General features: G+C 39.4%; 1 long non-coding RNA gene across 1 annotated transcript; it reads left to right on the top strand.

Moving 5' to 3' along the window:
• Positions 1-84: 84 nt before the first annotated feature.
• Positions 85-18,436, top strand: LOC103895908. Its single transcript, XR_657377.2, has 2 exons — positions 85-185; positions 18,209-18,436. It is a non-coding gene; the product is annotated as an uncharacterized LOC103895908 (long non-coding RNA).
• The last annotated feature ends 6,236 nt before the right edge of the window (positions 18,437-24,672 follow it).

Raw genomic sequence — 24,672 nt, 5'->3', positions numbered from 1 at the left:
GCGGCGCCCCGGGCCCCTCGGCGCGGACCGCCGAGGGGGCTGATACCGCCGGTGTGTTCAGTCAGGAGGCTTGGGGCGTCAGCTCCGAGGACGACGTGATTTTTTTTATATGAAAGAGGCTGAACTCCATAGCTGGAAACGTTTAAAACCCCCTGGAAAACAAGGCGCGGGCAGCGGTGGCTGAGGTAAATTCATGCGCCGAAGGTATTTCCTACCTCTGATTTCTTAAATCCTGCTGAATTCACGGGCCCTTCTGTCCCAGTGCCACCCCTCACCTGTGTTCTTGAGATGAAGTTATTTTATACTTTAAGAAGAGTTTGAACCAAGTTGCTCAGGAGTGATGTTTTGCACATGCATGGCTTAGATGTGAGATTTTTGTAAAAGATGGTGTTATTGAAACATTTCAAAACGGGCTTGTTTCAACTGAAGTTACTGCTCTTGGATATATGTAAAAGCTCGGGAGTAAATTTTAGAATAATTTGTGAAAGGCTGAAGCTTTCACGATAATGAACTAAGCCAAAATCCAGTTAAGACTTGGATCTCAGCACCGGTAAAAAGATGGTGAGGCAGCTTAGCAGAAGGTAAGAAGCCAGAGTCAAGTCACTGTCTTCATCACGTGTACTTCAGTTTTTAGGTATCTCAGTGTCCATGAGGCTGGGAGAATTTTTCTCCAGTAAATCTCCCATTGCCTGCATGTTTTCAGCATTGAACAACTATCCCAGAGGACAACCACTAAAGAGTGAGCTAAGCATCTGTTTAAATGTAGACAACTTAGACTTCTAAGCCCCCAAAAGATATGAATTATGAATGTTGATCTAGTCCTAGATGCATTTCTGCAGCTCAGTATTAGGTGCTTTGAACACTTAAGAGAGGTGAGATTTCATGATCTTCAGTGTTGCCCGTTGGCTAGGGTATTGGTTGGGTACAAGTTCTATTCCTAGTACCTAATATAGGTCTATGAACCTGCTTTCTGGATCTAAGGCACGGTAAACTAAATTGAAACATCCTTTTATGGATATTGCCCTAACTTCTTGTAAGCTGAAGATTGCGAATGCTGGAGGCTAAAGATAGGCTAAGTAACAAGAAGGTCTGGCGGAAAAGAGTAGAAGGCCAATGGGGCAAAATAACAATGGAATCATTTATGATTCTGGACATAGTTTCAAAGGGGTTTAATGTATCTTTACTTTTGTATCTTTTTTCAGTTAGGCAAAATAACAATGGATCATTTATGAATATATCTTACCAATCTGGGATATTAAATTAGAAGATTACGTTGATCCTCTTGTCATATCTATAGAAAAAATAATAAATAGATTGCAACAGATATGCAAGCAATTAAATGCATAACCTGAATACTGAATAGATTTTATGCTATGCTGGAAATAATGAGACATTTCAAAATTTTGTACAGATTCACAGTAATTTCATACTGTGAATGTACAAAGCCTCCTTTTACCTCTGTGTGTGTGTGTATATATACACCTGTCAAGCTAAATGCTTTAAATTTCAGCCCTTTCTGAGTCATGTATCTATAAAATGTTTTGCTTTTTAAAGCATTGTCTTAAAATTCTGAATTAGTCAACTTTTCCAAAACTTTAAATTCAGCCTTGAGTTCAGCCTCCAACTTTCCATTTGCAGCAAAAGAAAACTATATTTACTGATTTTCAAAGCATTGCTGGGAAAGTTATAATGGAAACATTGTTATCTCTGTGCATAATTATGGGGAGGAAAATTTTGTTGAATATATACATGTATACATGCATACACAAACAATTGGATAACCAACTTGAATGTTGCATTGTTTTTATGCTATACTGTCTGTCATGACACCACTCAAAATTTAGTATAATTTAATAAGAACCCAGTTTTTCTTGTATATACATGTGTATACTCACATGTGAAATTTTATCTGGCTATACAATATTACATTATTGCTTGAATATGGCATCTGCTTCACTTGCTAATCATAACTGATGCATATATGCTGTACATATTTGGTACTTGCTCACTCCTCTATGGAAAGCACGATTCTGTCAGTGGTTCAGTGCTGTCATGAAGTGGAAGGATTTAGCAGTCTGCATCTGGTGTGTTTGTGAAGGCTTTCACAGATGATTTACAGCACTGGTAACAAACAGCTATTTCATATTTTCATTCCCTGGCTTAACAGCATTCTTATTTGGAATGTGAAGTTTCTTAACAAAAATACTTTTCCTTTGATTAAACAGAAAAGAGCTTATTCCAAAGAGTGAGAGCTCAAAAAGCATCTCTGTGAGTTGACAGTTTCCAGACTGTTCTCTCTAGTAGCTGTCAACTACTTCGCTCTGTAGCTCTAGCTGCAAGACTAAATTAGACACAGGTGCAGACTGTAAAGAACAATGCATCATCTCTGCCTAGCTGTAGTCAGTTCTCCTACACAAGAACAGAGAAGACAGCTAAGATGAAATCCTGGCTTCATCTGAAGTTCGTAGGAAATCTCCCATTGAATGCAGCGAGGCCTGAATTTTACCCAAATGTTCTGGCTGAACTACAGTAATAGAAGTCAGTCAGTCTTCATCTACTGTTAAATCTTTGTCTAGAGAGTAGGTCTAACATTAAACCCCTTTGAAACTATGTCCAGAAAATGTGAAGAGGCAAAAAAGGAAGTCTATTAGAATTCATACAATTCCCTAGTGGTGTGGGTTCCATCTGGCGATACTAACAGAGAAAGTCAAGCCGTAGAGGCAGGCCTTGCTTACCAATTAATTTTCATTCCTGAGATCAAGAGGTTACTTTTGTATCTTTTTTCAGTTAGGCAAAACTAGTTTCCTTGGTTTAAAATTTATAGTTGTTTTCCCAAATTATCTGTAGCCGCTGATGGCTTGCTTTAGATACCAGATGTAGAGAGAGTCTGGCTTGTTTTCTTCTGCTGTGTATCAGTTTTGAACAAATAGAAGTACTGATTTCCATGGAGCCACTCTAATTCAGTATAACGAGTCTTTGTAATACCAGAAGGTGCTTCTCTTGTATGGAATCGGTTGGGAGCAATATAAATCAAATAAAAATGGAAATGCACAGCTGTCCCTTTGTTGACTTGAACCCTAAATTTGTCCCCTATTTTAATCCAAGTTGATTTAAAAAATGGATCCACTAATAAGATACCAAGGTTCTAATGTAAACTGTCTTATCTCCTGGTTCTTCCTAAACTGGCTTTCAGTCATAATTTCTTTCTTTGCATCTAATGATCTCTTCCTTCTGCACTATTGTTAAATAGGCAAGAGTCAAAGCTAAATTTTGGTCTACAAATGGTGTTTATAATAGATTTTCTACCCCAGAAGAATGTATGATTACTGCCTTTTTAGTTAAGGGTTGAAACGTTTTTGTTCTCTGTTTGTATGACAACTTCTTTCAAGAAATTAAAGACGACTCCATTAGCTTTCTTAGTATCTGTTCAGACCCCTCTGTCTCTGTGTTATTCTATGCTGTTTGCACTCTTATGCTGAACTAAAACAGCAAGTAAGGATAAAGTCATTATTCATTTTTGTAAGAAATAATGACATCAAGGTAAGGAGGTTCTTGCCATCTGATTGCTCACTGTAAGGTTGACCTTATAGCCTGTAGCTACTTGGAAGTACATTTCTTGAAGATTGTTATTGCAGCCATAAAACCTATATAATTTTTTTTGAAGGAACATAGAAGAAAAACAAGTACTCTGCTGAGTGGTACTGCATATTCACATTCATATATGTGTTACAGTATAAATGCTCAGAGAGTATAAGGGCCATAAGTGATGGCATCTGTAATTTCTTATGCCAAACTCCATCTGTTTTCAGTAGTTTGTAAGTAAGTCCACCATTCTTTAATAATTTGGGCAGAAATTTCTCATGCGGAATTTCTGCCTCAGGCTGAAGACTTCTTTTGAAAACTTGAACAAAAATAGCTTAGCCACTTTTCAGAAAAGAAAAAAGAGTGTTTTACTCAGGAGCAGCTATAACCCTTACGTGACTGGGAAGGCCACACAACTGAGCAGCCGCATCACATGAGGGAAATGCTTACTACCTTCCTTGGTGCTATTGGAGAGCTGAGGGGAGACTAAAGAAGATTAAAACCTCTGTCCTGCCTGATAAATCTGCATCTGGTTTTACCCACATGAAAACAGTTCTTAAACTAGGAGCTTCACCGTTCCCGTGCTTTAGAACCAGGACTAGAATTCTGCTAAGAGAGTCATTCTGGTTTCAGAAAGATGCTTTTTGATTACCCCAATTTTTTGCTCAATCATGAGCTTCTGAAAACTGGGGAAATGTATTATAGTTTAACAGCTAACTCATCATACTCTGTTTGTATGATGTATGACCTAGGATAAGACTGCATGGGTTGAGCCAGACTTCCCCCTCTTATTTCCTCCTTCAAGGCCAGGGAGCACTACAGACAAAGACACTCTGATGTGCTTTCAGTGCTCCTCCTTTCCCCAGGCTGAGGAAGTAGAGGGATGAGGAGCCAAGCCTGAAGGGACAGTTAGAAAATGGTGAATTAAGCACAAGGAACCCAAAGGGGAAGTGGAGGGAGGGCAGGGCGAAGCCACTAGATGGATGTAGGCTGAGAGTAAAAAGCTACATGGACTAAAGTAATGAAGGATGAGGTTAAGACAGGGGCTGAAAGCACCATGACCACTATGTTATGCAAGTCCTGGACACCACTGGAACCCCCAGTATTCTGCTGCTGATAGAAGTAGTCGTGAAACCCACTGAAAATATGCTGACCTGCTTCACTCCTGCTGTTAGTCTGAGTGGTAGGGAGATCTCTGCTGTCCTGCTGATGCTTTATTGGGACTCTGGGGCAGGAGGGTTGCTTCTATTGGATTTCCATAATTGTTATTTCTTTTAACTCTAGAAAACTACAAAATTTCTAGTAAACTAATATAGCAGTTTAGTGATTTCAGAACTGCATGAAGTCAAATGTTCAGGAATTAAATAAAAAATGGCATTGTTAGGTTATTGAAATTAAACTGCTGTTGATATGAAAATTTTCATACAAAACTAGTGAGATGATCAGAAACTGTGATTTCATTGGCTTCACAGGCACTCATAGCCTGATAAAGCCTAGCGTGCATTAACAATGTGTATGTAGGAGCTAATGGAGTTAGGGAACACATAGCACAGCATTAACACTAGAAAAGACAATGACCCCTTCAAGAAGAGAGGGACAGAAAATCCACGCATCAATTGTTGAAGATGCGTGTTGTCGTGTTGAAGAGGACAGCACCTGGGCAGTGACTACTTCAATCTGAGGAACTCGGGAATGTGTGTTTTAGAATCATAGAATTGTTTAGGTTGGAAAAGACCTTTAAGATCATCAGGTCCAACCGTTAACGTAGCACTGCCAAGTCCACCACTAAACCATGTCTCTAAGCACCACATCTACACGTCTTTTAAATGCTTCCAGGGATGGTGAATCCACCACTTCCCTGGGCAGCCTGTTCCAGTGCTTGACAACCCTTTCAGTGAAGAAATTTTTCCTAATATCCAATCTAAACCTCCCCTGGCGCAACTTGAGGCCATCTCCTCTTGTTCTCTCGCTTGTTACTTGGGAAAAGACACTGACACCCACCTCGCTACAACCTCCTTTCAGGGAGTTGTAGAGCACGATAAGGTCTCCCCTCAGCCTCCTTTTCTCCAGGCTAAACAACCCCAGTTCCCTCAGCCACTCCTCATAAGACTTGTTCTCCAGACCCTTCACCAGCTTCGTTGCCTTTCTCTGGACACGCTCCAGCACCTCGATGTCCTTCTTGTAGTGAGGGGCCCAAAACTGAACACCGTATTCGAGGTGCAGCCTTACCAGTGCCGAGTACAGGGGCACGATCACTTCCCTAGTTCTGCTGGCCACACTATTTCTGATACAAATTAATTGCCAGTGTAGGGTATCAGCTTATTTGTGGCTTATTTGATTTAGCTGTACTTGCATCAAGCATATGCTCACTGGCAAAGATTTCCGGTGTCCTTCCCTGTGTCCTTCATGGTTGTCATGATCCTCTAAAACAACTCTTGTATGCTCTTCACTCACCCCAACGCTGATGTAAAATGTCTGCTGAATAAATTTCACTGGTTCATATTTAGTGTTTTACTTTATAACTGGGGTGGGCTAGTAGAGTGGATGGGTAGTATCTGGGTAAAACATTGTAGTTCCATCCCAGTCCCATGTGCGCTTACCCTAAAGCTTTTCCAGACTCAGCCCACAACTCAAAGGCAGCCACAAAATGTTAGTGGAGCTGTTGCATTAAAGATCTGATCAAAGTTTGCCTGAAATCTTTATCCGTTTTTTGTTGAAATGGTAGGTTTCCTTTTTTCTTAAGTTATAAACATGCTGGCTTTTCCTAACGTTTATGTCTTGATGGATTGCATTTTGCTATCTACAGAATATTGCACAGAATAATCTCTAAAGTGTCACTGGCAGCATGTGCTGGTGACACAACATTATCAGTAAAATGCCAAAGTTCCTGAAGACAGGATTAATAATTCAGTGTCATCCCTGTTAAGTGCAGGCTAATTCCATGTATCACAAAGGTTATTTAAATTTCAGTAAATTGTGGGGCAATCTCACAAGCTCATGTTTGCTGTTAACGAACAAAACTTAACTTCACTCTAGCTGCGGAACTTGCAACATTAGTTCAGTAGGGCCTGAGGCCATTTGTGGGGCTTACACAATCTCAAAAGATGAAAATACATATTGCCTCATTCCTGAACCTTTGAACTCTCTGTAGGCATTACTTTCACGAAATATCGTCAAACTGGCTGGCTGGCCATGGGGTAGAGCTGTGGGTGACACACGGTGAAAAATTTAGCCCAGAATGAAGGCTGAGGTGAGCACCCAACATTTAGACACTAATATCCTAAATCCTTGCTTAAGGGAGCTGCCAGTGAATCCCCTGCTGGCATATGTTCTAGGTCCGTCTAACAGAAGAGTTCATAATCAGCAGCCTGACCCCTCGACCTTGTCAATGTAAATAAAATACACAAAATTGTGCCTTCCATGCTGTCATCTGTAGGAAGAGGTGTTATGGCCTGCACGTCATGACTGCATTAGCATTGCATGAACACCGAGTGAAAACCTTCACAGGCTATGCATGCACGAAAGTGCAGATTTAAAATAGCTCTAAATGACCTGGTCTGAGATTTGAAATTTCACACAGACTTGCACTGATACAATCTCTTGTGTTTAATATAAATTAGAAAGAATGAGATTATTTTTTTCTGGGAATTTTAAACTGAAAATTGATTAAATCTGTATTTAAAGAATGACCTAAAAAAATCTTTAAGGAATAAAAAAATCCAAACCAGCTGTCATGAGGCCATGATGGGATTTTCCTTCTAAAAGAAAAGACCTTGAAAATGTTTGATACTCATCTCTCATAAAGTCCGTATCTGAAGTGAAGTACAATCTTTATATTCTCAGAACAAGACTATTTAACACAGGTCCTCCAGGGAAACTCCGACTTGATTAGAATTCTCTTAGTGTTTTCAGTAGAGCAGCATTGTCGTTTACAAACTAGACAAAGACAAACCTTACACAATCTGATTGTTGTTTCAGCTGTTTGTTTTGCTTCTCCATTATGTTCAGATGAAACAGTTCAAATTGAAAATTAGAAACATCAACTGCACTGAGTGAGGATAGATTCCAAAAGAAGAGGCAGGAGACACAAAAACCTCTTTCTTTTTAGGTAAACCAGAATTTCAGCATCTATGAATATGCAACTTACTTTCACCTGCTCTCTTTGATGTACTGTAGCTAACTATATAATTTTATCAGACAGTCTGTCTGGAAAGATTCAATTTTATGACAAGTGAAAGAAATGTGAATATGGTAATTATGAGAAGATTAAAGTAATGCAGTACATGTTTAGCTCATATGTTGGGAGGTAGATTTTTTTTTTCTTTCTTTTATGAGTGGCTGGGGGGTTTTTGCCTATTAAAAGAAACACTTTTAAAGCCCCCAGTGGAGCATCTTAAATAATAAAAGATCTCAAATTCTTTTGAATATATTTTCAGAATTGAAATACGGTATCTCTCTGTGTTGGAAGGAGTAACCCAGCCCATCTCGACTTTCACTTGCTGTCCTGAACGATGGTCCTTTGCTGTCCTAGTATCCTAAATGGATTAATGTTCTAAGAATGCTTAAATGGGATTGTGGAGCTTTCATTTACACTGGGGACACTCTTCTTCATTCACAATTCCTTTCTCAGTGTTCAACATTGGTTTTGTCTGAAGGTCAATTTAAGGACACCTTAAAAACCTTGCCTTCGTTTCTACTTTTATTTTATTACTTCATAGTATGCTGAAGTAGTTCAAGAGCACTGCAAAGCATGTCAGATGCAGTTTTGTCTTCAAAAGCTCAGATTTTAAGGGCTTAACCCAGTTTGCATGCAACTAGTCAGTCATACTTTGATTTCAAAGAATGAGTACAGTTATTCAAGTGGGTAGGCGTTAGCAGAATTGGTCCATGCAGAACAATAAATTAGTTCATGGGAGGGACGATTTTTTTTGTAAGACTTGCGTGTGCTTGGCTTTGATTTATATTGCACAAAGAGTGGCTGACAGCCCAAACACCGTCTTTTTGTGTGGTATGGAAGCAGGTAGTACAGTTGGTTACAAGGGGAAGGCACTAATGCCCTTTTACACTATTTGCCATGCCAAATCAACACCTGAAATCCCTTCCTAGGTAGACATATGAAGGGGAGTGGGAATAAGTATGAGCTCCTCTCTCCACTCTCTGAGCTGGTGCAAGATGAATCAGCTCACTGCCATGCGAGGCAACACATCCAAGTAAAAGCGTGCTGGCTCAGTAACTCGGTATGGAGGAACTTAACAGTGAGTTTTATTGTTAATGTTCTTTATTATTATTCCCATTAGTACTAGAAGGGATTTGAAGAAGAGAAGGTGGGAGTCCGGTGAACAGGGAACAAACAACCTGGGTGTCACTTCACAAGCAGTTACGGAGTGCAGGTCACAGCATTTATCTAACTTCAGGTTTAATTGTGCAGCTAATTGCCTAATTACACCAGAATCTATTTAATGTCCTACTTGAACAGCAGTGCCATCTGGAATGAGCACAAAAGGCAAGAAAATCAACAGTACAATTTGAATGTATTCACAGGAAAAAACTTGTGCTCTGGAAGAGATGTGCCCCTTTGGACATAGCAGTACCAGTGGTCATGAGCTTTTCTTTCTTCAGATCCGCATTTGTAAACCTGAAACCTTTCCTCTGCCTATAAAATACTGCAGTCACAAAGGCGTTTGGCAGCCCATGCTAATACTAATAATATTCAGCAACTGCTGTCAGTTCTTATCACTTCCTTCCATTCCCACCTTCTGCTTGCTGAGTCCACTTCTTTGGCTGCCCTGCCTTCTGTAGCGTAAGGTCTTTGGGGCAGGAAATAGCCTTTTTTTGTGGTTTATAGGTGTTAAACATAGAAGGGCTCTGATCAATCACAGAAACTCTAAGATCATAATACAGCTAATACAAATAAGCCCAAGACAGATTCTATGTTTGTTATAATTAAATATTTTTTTCCTCAAATTACAGAGAGATCCTTTGAAAAACAGAGTAGGACTTGTTATCTTTTATCCATCAAGCACTAGAATATATCTATGTCGCTGAAAGATTATACTTGCTGGAGGCTTAGAAAAGGCATTCCATATTTGTGACATGATTTAACTGTGCCTAGCTTTACTGTTTCGCCAGGTCCTAATTTAGACCACTGAAAAGGCTGCTGTACACAGACCTCCATTTTGAGCCAGTCCCTGAACTGATTTGGGAGACAAAAGAATGACTGAAAACCAATACGGTATAATTATATTTCTTTCAAGTGAGAAGAGGATTGAGAATACTTTGTGCGAATTGTAGCCCAGACAGCTGATACCTGGGGCAATAGGAACAAATATAAGCTTGAAAGATGTAGTCATCAGGGATGGAATAGAGGCATTGCTGTGTATAGATTATTCAATTATAATAATAACATTGTAGCCACACAGTACAAGTGAAGAAAAAAGAAAAATTCAAGATTAAGGACTCTGCTGACACACAGAAGGGGTAAACCACTAGAGGGAGACAAACTGAAGAAACCATTGCACTGAAATCACCAAAAAAATGAAGTGGAAGAAATAGGAAGAGTATGTACAATTAAACACAGTAATCCGTATTTTTTTTTAATGAGTAATTTACTCAGCATTCTTACTTTTCTTACTTTCTTGTCAGTATTGGTAAATCTAGATTTTAATTTTAATTTCTTGCTGACTGTGTTAGCTCAGGCAAAATGTTGCCGCTAAAAATATGACATCTGTATTTCACAAACACTATTTCTTGGTACTGGAAGGATTTCTCATTATTAACAAGTCCGTGTGAAAATGCCATTGTTTAGTTTCCTGCTGTTTTTTGACAGAAGGAATGCGTAGTGCAAAATATGTTTAATGATAGCAGTATTTCAGATTGCTTTTATAGCTCCAGGGTTTTGTAAACAATTATTTAGCAATCCTTTAATTCAACAAGATTGACCAACTTACAAAGTCTTCCCGACGAATAGGCAAAATAAAGGATTTTAGTGCAAGACTGGCCAACGCATAAAGTTGTGCTGGATTGACCCTGGCCAACAGCCAGTACCCACACAGATGCTTGCTCATTCCCTGTCTCATGCGAGAGGGGTGCAAGTGAGCGGCTGTGTGGGTGTTTGGCTGTCGGCTGGGATTAACCCACCACAGTCCTTCCAGACCCAATAAAAAAGTCTTCCTCATCTCAACAAAGTTCTTGATGCTTTATTTGGTGACAGTTTATATCCTGGGTTGTCTTGAATTGCTCTAACCTAAGCAAATAGAAATTAGTCATCTAAGTTTGAGCAGTCAACAGAAGGTCCACCTTATAGTCAGAGAAAAAAAAATAGACACCCTGAAAGGGAAATTCATCTTGACCTAAGGCAGTTATCTGTGTTCACACGAATTGTTCTCTTGAAACATCTATTTTTTTCTAATGGGAACTTTGCCTCACTAGCTCAGGTCTGAGTGGGTTACTTCAGACACCCAAAGGCAGGTGAGACAAAGCCAACTAACTACTTACGTCTTTATCTGATTTGAATTGCTCCTTTTTGTATGCCTTTTGAAACCTCTTCAGTGGTGTCAATAGACATGTCCTGTATTTTAGTTCAGTTGTGTCCCCCTTTATCCCAGAATTAAAGATTATCCCCTACTTTTGCTTTTTACATGCTCAGTATTTTTTCTATGTTCTGACGCTATTTTTAATAATATGTACCCCTTTCTTTAGTAGCAGCTATTAATTATATTAGTTGTTGCCTGCTGTACTGATTAAGCTGTAGGCTGAGTAGGCCTACCAAAAGAAGAAAAAGCTAAAACTTCATCTGGGACCTGAGCTAAATTTTCCAATGCCTCATATGCTTACTTCCCCATTTCATAGCTAATCACCATATGTAGCCCAAAGTATTTGCACTCCTCTTTCTTTGCTGATCCAAAGGGTATTTTTTGTTGAGGAACAGAAGGAAAATTTTCCTTACTTTCTTGTCAGGACAAGACACAGATACTGTCCCGCTTCTACCCAAGGAAATCTAATAAAAATCTGTCTCATTGTTTGTAACTCTTTTACAGCATTTGTTTTCATTGGGGTTTTTTGGCACAACTGAAGTTTTTAAGAATTGGAACTGTGCTCAGGAGAAGGAGTTCAGCAAAACCACTGCGTGACTAAATATGCCCTCCTGTGTTTTATACCCGTCCTTCTCTCCTTCCTTCCTTCTCTCTTTACTTCTTCCCTCCTTTGTCCCATCCCCCTCTCCTCCTTCATTCCTTCTCTCCTTCATTCTTCCTTTCCTCTGTCCCTTCTCGCCCAAGCCTTTTAATCTCCTAACTGTTTTTTAACAGATGTTTCCCACATAACCACCCAACTTCTCATTCTCCTACTTTTATTTATACGACCTCTGTTTCTCCTGCTGGACTGTATTATCATTGCTACTCATGCATTGCACATTAGAAATCCCACATCCAAATCTAGTCAGTAGAGGTTAGATTCAAAATTTTGTTTGAGGGTAGGTCTCAATGCCAGCTTACTGAAGTCAACAGCAGATCTTTCCCTGCCTAAGCCAACCACTCTATCCTAACTCGCTTTTGAGACTCACATTAGAGAATTGCAGTAGGTTCTGAAACTTTTAACCTGAAAGGCAGGTTAAAGGTTTTCCAAAGTTATTGGAAAACAAGCTCTTGTTTTGCAGTCACTCATGAATAACACCCACTTGGATGAAGTTGCTATCTGTTGTTTTCTTGGATCATGTCAGAATATGTGAAATGAACTGGAAGAGAGAGAGGCAAAACAACAGACAGATGCAAGCAGGAAATAATGTTTGGAAATTTACTGTTGAAGCTCTACAAAGCAAGAGGAGGACATGAAATGTTGTATGTTAGGTCTGGAAAAGACCTGCTGGGGCAATAAAGGTGACTGCACCGATCACCAAAAAGTGGCTGGAGCATAAAGCTCGCTCCCTGGCTGCCATAGATCCAGCATCGTTGTTCTTTATTTCTTTTTCTCATAGTTTTCTAGGCATAAATGGGCTGAATGCTGGTAGTGGGAAGTGGGACCAGAATCATCCTTTAGACCACAGCAAGAAGGACAAAGGAGAAGAGCAGTTAGAGTAAATAACTTGTGGGCTTAATGACGGGAACTAAAAGTGTGACATTCCTATTAACCTCTTCCTTTCGGCAAAGCTGAGTTGTAATGAGGAATCCAGCCTGTATCTTATAACCTGCCTCCAGTTACAAGACGGGAAAAGTCGAGGTATAGGGTTATGATCAGAAGTTTCATCGGTTTAGTGATACCACATTATTTAAATAAATTTAAATTTAAAATAAAGTAGTTTAGGATTCAAAACCAAATAACATGAGTTATTTGATGTGAAAATGAGATAGTGTTGTTTATCCCCATTTAAAAAAGAAGCGTAGTTTTCTCTGTTTTCCTCCCTTCAGCTATCAATGAATACATACCTGTAATATATACAGAAGATACATGTATTATGTGCAATATTGCACAAGACCCGAAATTGGTATATCGTACAGAAAGTACCTTTCCTGAAAATATTTTCAGAAATGTTTTAATAGCAAATGCTTCATCGAGCTCTTATATAATGTTATATACAGGAAGAGAAAACCTAACACAGATTTAGTTCATCTGCTAGCTTCTGAATTTAAGCAAACACTTAATATACCAGTAATATTTATTGCTGTTATAAGATGTTAGGCATGTCTGTAAGTAGTATTTAAATCTGATTCTCTTAAGCTGAAACAGTTTACTGACTCAATGATACAAGCATTTCCTGAAAAAGAAGGACATATTTCCTGTATTTTGTTAATATTTGACGGCACTGATCTTAAACCAGTAGCAACATGACACTGATTTGTAAGACAGATTTTAAAGTAAGGTTGAAATTCTGTATTATTGTATCCCACGTAAACTCGTTTACCGAGCAACAATTACATAATAAATTACATTTAAAACCAAAAATAGACCCTGTTGTCCTTATTTCAGTCATAGAATTAAGCAGAGTTAAAAAGGAGAGAGGATCCTGCAGATGAGCTCTCAACTGACAGTGCTTTGTGTCCATGCACTGAAGTTTCCCCAGCTTCAGAGCAGGCAACCGGCAGAAGTCAACTCCATGCTTTGCGTTCCTCAAAGGAGTGAGTTTTGCCCTCAGGGCTTAGTTTGCAAAAAAAAAAAAAAAAACCCACCCAAGAAAAACTTCCTAACTAATCTTCACAGAAGGGACAAAGCTCACTTTGAGATATTGCAAGCGTTTTAAAGTTAATACCAGTATTTGCAATTGCATTCTAGTTTCAGCAGAGAGACAATGGGAAGTTTGGGCTCAAAGAACTCCGACATTTACTTGGTGTTACTCAGCAGGAACATCTCATCTCTGAATTTGCAGTGCATGAAGTCAAATTTGTGCATAAACCTTCACAGAATAATCCTTAGTCTGAGGTCAGATGTCTGACTGTGTCTGAGAGCACACCCACTAAAATAATTGGATTAATAAGAGTGGAAAGAAACACATAAGCAGTATTTTCAGCAACAGGCCCAGCCTTTTTGTCACAATTTTCCTCCTTGCTCAGGACACAAGGAGATCCTTTTGCATTAACTGTAGCCAAAACACAAATATCAGAAAAGAGCCCCTCAACCCTTCTGCCTCCCACAAAAACTAAGAGCATATAGCAGGAGCCTAGACTGATCAAGAGATTAAAAAATAGGCATTGCAGTAAAATAAAACAGTGGGCTCAATCTTCTTAGCTTGCCTAAGCAAAAGTCTGATTTAGTTTGATCACAATTTCTAATTCCCCGTTACAGGGAACAGCGATTTAGTTAAGGAGTCTTTCTTCCAACAGAGAAAGGTGCAAGAAATTCCAGTGATCAGAAATTAAGGCTAACTTAGTTAGATGGTGGAACAATTTATTCATAGAATCATAGAATAGTTTGGGCTGGAAGGGACCTCTAAAGGTCACCTAGTCCAACCCCCCTGCCGTGGGCAGGGACATCTTCAACTAGAGCAGGTTGCTCAGAGCCCCGTCCAACCTGACCTTGAAGGTTTCCAGGGATGGGGCATCCACCACCTCTCTGGGCAACCTGTGCCAGTGTTTCACATTCACTTTCACAGTGTTTCAGATTGTTTTGTAAGCTTTGTAACCTTTTGATCCTTTTGTGTGACTCTTCACTGGACACTTACAGTGTCCAGGCCAGTGTCAAGGCTGGCCACTATATTATAGTGACAGTTGCACCAATGTCAGAGATAATACAGTTTCCTATTATACCGTAAAGATTGTGTCCACCCTTACTAAGAGGATGAGGCTGAGAGCATATGTTTGGTTTCTAGCTTCCATGACCTCAGACACTTTGCTTCGCTCTCCAAAGTATTTTGTACATGGCTGCCCTAAAACTTTCATAGTTAGCTTATCAAATGATTGAGAGGGCTCGGTCACCTGTATTCTGCATTATTTGCCATTCTTGCAAACCTTGTATCATCGGGAAACAGTTATAATATAGTATGCTTGTTTGCTTTGGAATTACTGATGATAATATTATACAGCAGAATAAGAGCAAATCTCTTTAGGACCTAATAAAGCAACCCTTTAATGATAATAAGGCACCTTTCAATTAGTGGATTTTTAAACCACTGTTTATTATCATAATTTTTGATTGTTCTAAATCCTCAGTTAACTTGCCAAGAGGTACCAGATCAGACACCTTACAGAATATGCACATGTATCCACACTTACTCTATGAGCTTTTGGTTTAAAGACTGCATCCCACACTACTTCTAGCCATTGTCTTGTTTCCTATCGTAGTCTCCCCAGCAGTGTGTGAGAGTGTTGGAGACTTGGATTGATACTGACCTGGTTCTTCCTACGGTCACACCTCTGTGTCCTCCTGCTGAAAGGTTCTCTACAGTGCAAGGTAAAAAGCAGTTTCCCATGGACTTTGCTGCTGAAAAACAGTTAAAAAAAAAAAAAAAATCCACACTGTGGACTGGAGACAAATAGAATGAGAAATGGAAATAGAACTGTATCCCTGATCTATGTAATTTTTATAATATTCAAGTTAGATATATAATGTATGTGTATCCAGTCTCTTTGACTCATACAGTCACTATTAGAAGGTGGAAAAAAACAGGTTTTAGTGCAGTGCTACCAAGTAATTTTAGAATAAATACTATGTATTTTCACAATAGTAAGGTGTGCCCCAGATAAGCAACCTAGACCTTCTAAAGTTCAAAGTTTCCCTACTGCCAGAAGAGGATAATATCTGCATGTTTTATTTTGTACTTGTACAAAATATTCCCTTCATTCTTCATCCTGTGTATAATTAGAACCTGGCATTTTCAGTAAGACTCGATGGGTAAGGGCTCTGAAATTCTCTCGGCACCTCTTCTTTAAATGCCACCTAACTTTATACTGTCATGTTGTAAGAATCAGGTCTTTTTCCTTGTACTTAGGACCAACTAAAACTACTTGCCTGCTCATGATCCTAGGCATTATTCTTTTTCTATTCAAATTAGCTCCCTCCTTCATGTTTCCTTTTCTTAATCTCTTCCCAGCATTGCATTTACAGCCAAGGTGAAGTTGTTGATCAGTTGCCCAAGTAACCAGAGCCCATATTGCTACATCGCTCATGGAAAGGCGAAGTGCCATGAAAGCTTTTTGCCTAGTACTTTCCCGAGTAGATTGTAAAATAGTCAGTTCTGCTAATAATCTAATTTAAACCTCAGAATTTAGTTCCATATTACTGCATGGGTTTGCTGTAAATCCTTGTTGCAAAGATTTGCAAACTCATTCTTTTGGTTAATAAAATAAACCATAAAATAGAAACCTCTCTTTCTATAAATGCCTATAAAATAAAAACTTGGAAATCACATTTTTAATGTATATTTGTATATAGGTATATAAATTTTAGTGAAGATTAGTCAGTCCTATTCTGAGCTGCTTCTAGTATTTTGAAATCTGGGGTTTTTTTGCAGCAAAGGAAAAAGTGCGATCACTTTGTGTGTAGACACCATACCAATGACAGGGATAGTTTTAAAAAGTGTGGTGGTAGACGAGTAGCAATGCACGATAATGTCAAATTATACCACCTACATTGTACCACTTGACACATGAAAGATATTTTTGTAACATCCAGGTGAATAATAGGTTGCAGTCTCTTCCCTTCTTCTCTCCCTCGAGATCCACAGTTTCTTGTGGGAGATATGTCAGACCTAGCCAAAAATGTGAATAAAGAGACAAAACTTCAGTCATGCAGCACAAATGTATCTAGATTGCTTTTATTCTTCTGATTGAGAAAAGCACTTCTTCTCTTAAAAACATTCTCTCTTCCAAAGGGTTTTCATTCTACTTCTATGCCAAACAACCTGATATAAAACATAAGTTATGGATTCAGCAAGTCAGGTGTGGAGTTGTGTGGGTACCTTAGCAATGGCGTTACTCTAAAAAAGAAATCGTGTCCACATGAACTGATGAAAAGCAATGATGGTATTTGTGGGAGCAATATCAAAGACCACTAATTCTGTTTAGTTTTAGTCTTCAATAAGATGGGACAATCTTTATTGACAGCTGGTTGGCTTGCATTTCTCCCAAAATTGGAATGAAATTCAAGCTTCTCTGAAAAAAGGAAAAAATATGATTTGAAATATGTAGATGAGGAAGAATAAAAAATAATTTAGTATGTTAAGACTGGTTCAATGCAAGAGGTTTATTCAGACTTTTTCCAAACACAATGTTAATTAACATCTCACAGGGGTTATCTTCTAACGGGAAAACTTGCTTAGGCAAAGCAACAGATGGTACAAAATAGTTTATGTGGAATTTTCCTTCTAGGTGAGCTAGGTGACAACATAGTACTGTGTTGCATTAAGGAATGTTTTATTGTGTAGCATGAAGATGATGAGTTTTGACAAGTTAACATATTGCCATTGAATAAAGGTGTTATATTTATTTAATGGAAGGAGATATACGTTATTCTCTACTCTCCCCTCAGTCTGCAGAGGCACTACCAAGAACACCGAGAGAGGGTTTTACAAAAAGAAATTAAAATAGACTGCACTTGTTGAAATTAGCTGCTATCTTTATTTATTATTTGCCAAATATCTTAACATCACGTTTGACAACCTGTAATGGCAAGGGACGTACCTTAGGACTATTGCTGTTTGTGCTCCCCTTTCCTCCAGTACCTGGGAGAGACTGCAATATGCATACTTAAATTAATGGCTTAAATTCAAGGATCTGAATGTGTTGTGCAGGCCATTTAATTATATCAAGCTGGCCAACGAACATGGCTTGGAGGGGATGAAAATGCATTCTGCATGCGTGAAAGGCAGCAGATGGATTTATTGACTTCAGATGCAGTCAGGGGACACAAAGTGACATTTATTCCTTAAGAACCAGAAACAACAGAATTCACTAGTCTGTGTATCTGTGCACTAATGCAACAGATTGTGACTGAAAGGTTCAGCCTCCTTATGTACTTGCGTTTAATTTAAATCAGTTATTATTGTGTTCAATGTTTATGTTTCTATCCTGCTAATCTGATTTTTTGCAATTTTTTGTTTTGATTACTTTTTATGAAACAACCTGAATTTGGAGTCTGTTCTGTATTAAAGGTTACTGACTTCCAGTTCTCCTCCACCTCGATGAACTTTTTATTCCTTCAGGAAGAAAATCTAAGAATTGAGTCCACCTGAGGTTGTGTTCAAGACGTGGATGTGACGTACAGCAAAACCTAACAGATGGATGCTGGGCATAGGCAAAGAAAGAACACAAAATAACAAGATTGGATTGACCATTATCCATCAGAAAGTTGTCTGGTGTGATGCCTCTGCTGCCTTTCATGTCTCTCTAATTTTCTTGTGTCTTGAACAAATAAAAATGGGTATAATAACTTTGCTTGTTTTTCCTGTAGTTTCTGGGCTTACACACCTCTACTGTGTTTTTCTAAACTATTTTTCCAGCTTTCTTCAAATGGAGGTGCTTTTTAACTTTCATTTTATCACTCTTTTCCACCCTTTTTTCAAAATAATTCTCTCGTGTACTAAAATTTTCAATCAGCTATTTCCTTGAGCTTGCAGAAAGATCTAACAGAAGTAAACAAATGAAAACACCTCACCCTTAGGACTGAGCATAAACTATTTATACTGCATTTTATGGATGCCTAAAAATCACTGTGCAATACCGTAATCCACGCATGAAGAACTAATTTCAGCTTCATTGCCTTCCACGGAGCTGCAGAAACGATACATTTAGTCTGATGATTGTAAGAGTGTGAAAGAGTGTGTCTTTCTTGCATCCTCATTTATTTCTGTCTTGTATCCACTTGCTTACTTGAGGTGGAAAGGAATCAGTATGGTTGAGTGAATGAGAAAGCTGTATGTGAAAAAGAAACCTATATACTCTTTTCACTTCTTTGCTGATGGGAAGGCTATGCGGAGGCACATAGAGCACGACACCAACTAACATATGTATTGACAGCACGATGACTGTTGGATACATACGCTCCTCCTCTGTTCAGCTCCCGTCTTCCCTTCCCTATAACTAGCCTTCAGTAGATTCCCATTTGCATTTTCCCTCCTTTGAAATGTCATCTCCTTCCTGCTGCTCAGTTCCACCAACATACCTCTCCACATTACTTCCACTTCCCTTCCCATAAGGGATAAATATAGCTGAATAACTGCGTGCCTTGGCCACTTTTACATTGTAGTCCCAGTCCCCTGTGATAACTCTCACCAGCTCAGGCATAGACTTTGCCCTGGAGAACTCAAAACCGCTGGCTACGTGGAAGCAGGAGGAAGCGGGAAAGGAGATGCCACTCTGCCCAAGTGCAGAAGGTGAAGAGTGCTGAAGTCTGCCTTCTTAGGGCAAAACAGGGGTTGGTGTGATGGGACTGATCTTCCCATGCACACCTTTGGTTTGAACCAGCTTTGAACAGATGACTGAGGTCTTGGACTTCTCCTCCCTTCTACACTTAGCAGGAGAGTTGATTAAAAAAAAAAAAAAGGAAGCTTGATGCACCCTTGAGGGAAAGTTAGCTGATAAAATCAGTAATGAAGTACCTCTCTTTTGCTGTTTGTCCTCATTTCATTTGCTAAGCAAGAATTTTCCTGGGTCCGTGTGGTGCCTTAATTTAAAAATGTTCCCATTTTTTTGGCAGCTGCAGCTTCCTCAGCTTCAACGATTCAGCGTGTAAAATTGATATCAGCACTAGGCAGGCTCTGCGTGCTTTTACCCTGTGATCTCAGAGAGAGCTGATCTTATCCCTGTAACTGCGGATTACTAAGGCTCCCCACAAAAGTGGAGGCTACATGTGGATAACCTTTTTAGACAGGTCCACTTCAAAGTAGTCGTATCTGAGATCGTAAGATGCAAGTAAGCAACATGTGTGATCTCATAGTAAACAACCAGCTTACGAAAATAGTAAAAAAAAACCCCAAAACCATCTTACAGCTTCTGCACAGCCCTGTTTGAAGACCCATTCAGTAATGTTAGGTAGAAAACACCGGCTCAAGGCAAAGCTGGCAGCTCTCCTTCCCCGCTCCGAGAAGCCTCCCCTCTCTTGAAGGCACTGGACTTAAAGAAGCTTGGTAGGGCTCGTCTTCTTCACACACACACACAGATGGAAGATGTGAGTAAGGGCTCCTTCACCCTTCCAGAGGCCAAACAGAAAGATTTCCACAACGGAAGAGAGTGCCTGGGGGCTGTTCAGAGCTATGGTGCTATTTTTTTTCCCCGTTAGCCTAGCAGGGTTTTTTTGGCCCGTTTTAATGGTAAGGGAGGTTCTGCAAAGTTCTGCATGTCAGTGTCATATTTGTCCCTGAATCTGTTGTTGTAACCCAATGCAAAATAGGCTATTTGTGTGGCTTTTAGGAAGGAGTCAAATCCTGCAAGTTCTATTTATACACCTAGATGAGTTGATGAAAGGGGTTAACTGTATCCCAAATACTTGGAATCATTAATCATTGCATTGTTAAAAGCAGCAGCAACACTTTGCCCCCCTTTAGACATCTGGCTTTCCAACGATTTCTCAGTCAGAATGTATTATTTTCTTCCCTGTTCAAGGGGTTTGGGTGGTGGGATTTTTTTCTGCAGCCTGATACTGATAGGTGCCTGCTCATGGAAAAAATGCAGACCTGGCATTTGGATGAAAGTCTGCTTCTCCCTGGGACCCGTGCTATAGGATTTGGTTCTCTGAAACCAAGAAGGATGGTGGAAGGAGGGATACTCACTGAAGAGCTTCAGTGCATCGGGAAGCAGGATTTTGTACTTCCCCCAAGAACATAACTCCACCCAGTAGTTCAAAGGCGTATGGCTCATGAACAGACACTGCTGATGTATGGATCAAGTTTTCCTTCCTATGGCAGTTGTGAGGGTGATGCTATGTGAGGCGGAAAAAGAGCTGGTAGTATCTCTAAGCTTGGCTTGCATAATGCTTTCCACTGTTAGGGATACCAGGGCCTTGTTGTTTGAAAGGAGGTGTTTGGAAACACAGCAGGGAAATTCCTTAAAATACAGATGAGTTATTTTGCGTGTCCCACGAAGATCTGAACACAGCTTTGCCACACCAGAGGGGGAAGGTATGCAGAGAGGATCAGAGCATTGTTCATCAACTAAGCCGTGTTCACGCTGACTGACTTCTCTACTTTTAGTCCATATGGATGGGAAGTAAAAGGTAATATGTCAAGCAACTAAGAAGGGTTACTACAGATGAAGAATATAAAGAAATACCAAGTAGATTCCCATCCGGTGAATAGCAAGTACTTGTAGTTGGAATGAATCAGGAGGAAAAAATAGGCCGTAATGAGAGACTGGCTTAGACTGGGCATTTGCACAACAGGACCATATTGAGTTTGCAGAGGCTGCCTTGATTTTGGCATTTCTTACCTTTATGACTGCTTCCTTTTGTAGCCTCAACATTCTTTTAAGGCAATCATTCCACCGTATGCAATGCACAGCTCATATTAGGAACTTATGCAGCTTATTTATGGAGGCACAGTCTGTCACTGGAAACATTGAATACCGTGTGGGTTAATGAATGTTATGGAAGAGTCTCTTGAGGGACACATGGGTGGTATTCCCTGGAAAGCATCCTGAAGTATTTTTAGCTATGTATTTTCTCAATGTGGGATGAAAATAAGCCAAAAAAAAAATAGGCAAGATGTATCCTATGTACTGTATGACTGTATGAGAGACTCTGCATTCTGAAACTGCATGAGAATGGGAGCCCTTGGACCTCCTAGTAAAAGAAGAAAAAGGCCATCAGACTTATTGTGTATTTTTATTAAGTGGTGCTTTCAGGGGTCTTCAAAACGATACCTCAGAAACTACCCAGTAACATTGTGAATCTTGTGCTTTGAGGACTTGGCACGCAACTGTTCTAGCTACATGGAGGTTAATGCCTCTTCATAAAGACTTGAGCCTTTGTGGATTCACATAATAAAAGCCGTGTGAAATTCAGCAGATCAGAAGGTGACACTCCCCTGTCTGGGGCTGTTCCATGCCCTGAAACATGTTTTTAAAGTTAATGTTCAAAATGTAGAGTAATGAGATAGAACCTGATCTGGCTTTCACAGGGGCAAGTTCCTCTACTGCCATGAAGATCAGTGTCTCATTCCAGATTTCCACCACAAAGGCTGTGCTCACTATCTGTCCAGATGTCTTGAAGTCCTTGTTTCTCATGCTACCTACATCGTAAATTCTGATATTGTAATTCCAGACTAAGACATTCATCCTTAGAATCAGTCCACCAGAATTCATTCCTATACTAATGCCTATATTGCTGGGTTTTATGGAATATTCCCTCCCAAGCTAATTTCAAAGTGCATCTTTGTCACTGTGCCTCCTTCCAGCTTTGAAAAATAATATAATCATTGTGGCCCAACCTCCAACCAGCTCACCTTTACGGCTTCTAAAATTGTTCAGCCAGCTGACAAAGAAGTTATTCATTCTTGCAGATCATTAATTTACTATGACTACTACCATCCTTAAAATTAATTGGCGTGCCCAACTCACACAGCACCCTCCCAAATCCAAGAATTCAATGTAGGTTAAATGTGAGGGAATTTAACCTCTTCCAAATAATGGTCTACATCTAAAGAGACGCAACTTGACTTTGAAACAGGAAGTTCAAAGTAAACCATCCTTACCTCCGGCTATTTTCATGAAAGTGTTCCTGTTTTGGCTGGAGATTTTTGTTTGCTTGTTTTTTTCTTTTCAGGAATCACTGGCAATTTCAAAGGTATCCCAGGGCTTGGCAGTACTACCATTTGTGGTTGGAGAGCAGGCACAATGAGATTACTCTTCGGTGTCTCCATTTTAACTCTCAGTTCAGCTTGGCTCTCAAGCTGTGGTTTGACAATACAGTGAATCTGTTTTTTTGGGGCACTTAGTGTCAGATCTCAAAGCCACTATAATCATAAGAATGCAATATACTGGTACAGAGACACTCCACTGATTCAGATTTGTTAACAAGATATGGAAGAGATAATTTTGTCCTAGCAGATTTAATGTAGAACAAGTATTCTCTGTCTAGGCAACTCTAACTTCATGCTGTCTTCCTGCAGCCAGCATAAAATCAACATAAAATTATAAAGTGAATGTAAACACTGTGCTGTGTGCTCTGGATAAACCAACCAAAATGGAATCATATGCTCTTGCCTGATTTTGATCAAATTTGTACTGCTACATGACGTACAACCGCACAGAGCTGGTATTAAATGATCACAGAACCGCTGTCTCAGTAGTCTACCAAAGCAACAACTCTGTGGTTAGAAAATTAAAGACATTTCATCTTAGCATCTGCTCTTCGCTTAGAATTACAAACACCCTCATCAGTGGAAGCTGTCATATCTAATAAATAGACAGCTTCAATCATTACCCTCTAGGATGTCATTGGGAGCATAAGATGGAAGATGCAGAAAACGTGCCTCAGCTGTAGGATTCTTAAAGCTCTGGTTTTTATAGTGACCCAGACCTCCTCTAATGACAAAAAATACTGCTTTTGGGGCAGGATGAGGATATTTGTATGCCCCTATTTGCTCTAATAAAATAGTTGTTTTTTCTAACCTACAGAAGATGTATCCTATTTCTATGATTATAAACTCAGAAGATTCCCTGGTGATTATCTAGTCAGTAGAGATTATACACTATATATACTATAGAAGATTTTACATGCGTAGAATAATGGTGGTTGAGTATTTAGTTCTCCATAGAGCAAGTCATAAGATACAACTGAGTTTGAATGAGAACTTCTTTTAAAACAACACCCATTCTTTGGTTTAAAAATTTTGAACCACAAACCTTGGTGTGTTACTCCAATGATTAATTTATCCTTGCTTTAAAGTCTTTTTTCCTAGCCCTAATTTTAAACTTATAATAGGTAGAGTTTCTGATAGCTCATATGTAGCGTGAAAAACCCCCTTGACTTCTTTCCTGTTTTGTGACCTCCAAGCTTTGATTAAGTCGTCTCTCAACTTCTCTTTTTAATCAGAACAAACTCCTTGAGTCTTTAACTATAAAGAATGTTTTGTGATCTTTCAGGTGCTTTGCAGGCTCTTCCTTGCACCCTTCCTAAACAATACTTATCCGTCTTGGACTGTGGACAACAGCACCAGATGCCATACAGCAGCTGCGTGTACCCCAGTACCAAGCACAGAGGCAATATCACTCACTTAAAAGTACCAGAAATTCTTCTGTTCACAGATCCAATTCTACTCATAAATCAAATTTACCATTTCATTCTAGCTGTAGGTCTTATATAGCTGATTAATCACCATGACCCCTAAGACCTTTTCAAAAGCAAGGCAGCCCCTAAAGAATCCCTCATAAAGATAAGTGTTTCCTACAGACTTTGTTTTTAAGTGCACAGCTTTGCATTTGGCTGTTTAGAAATATATTTGCTTATGTTCATCTCACCAGCCAATCCAAATAATTTATTTCAATGATTTGCCCTTTTCATGATTTACCATCCCCTCGGTCTTCTTGACATCTGCAAATATTATCACTTAAATGCTGCCTGTCTCTGATGCCTTCTCTGCTTGTTTCCATGGGATTCAGATGCTTTCATGTCATGGTTTAACCCCAGCTGGCAACTAAGCACCACACAGCCACTTGCTCACTCGCCCTGGTG

The sequence above is a fragment of the Aptenodytes forsteri genome, unplaced genomic scaffold (assembly GCF_000699145.1).
Source record: "Aptenodytes forsteri isolate BGI_AS27 unplaced genomic scaffold, ASM69914v1 Scaffold172, whole genome shotgun sequence".
NCBI classification, from domain to species: Eukaryota; Metazoa; Chordata; class Aves; order Sphenisciformes; family Spheniscidae; genus Aptenodytes; species Aptenodytes forsteri.
Note: the sequence above shows the minus strand (reverse complement) of the source record. Positions and strands in the feature narration are given on the sequence as shown.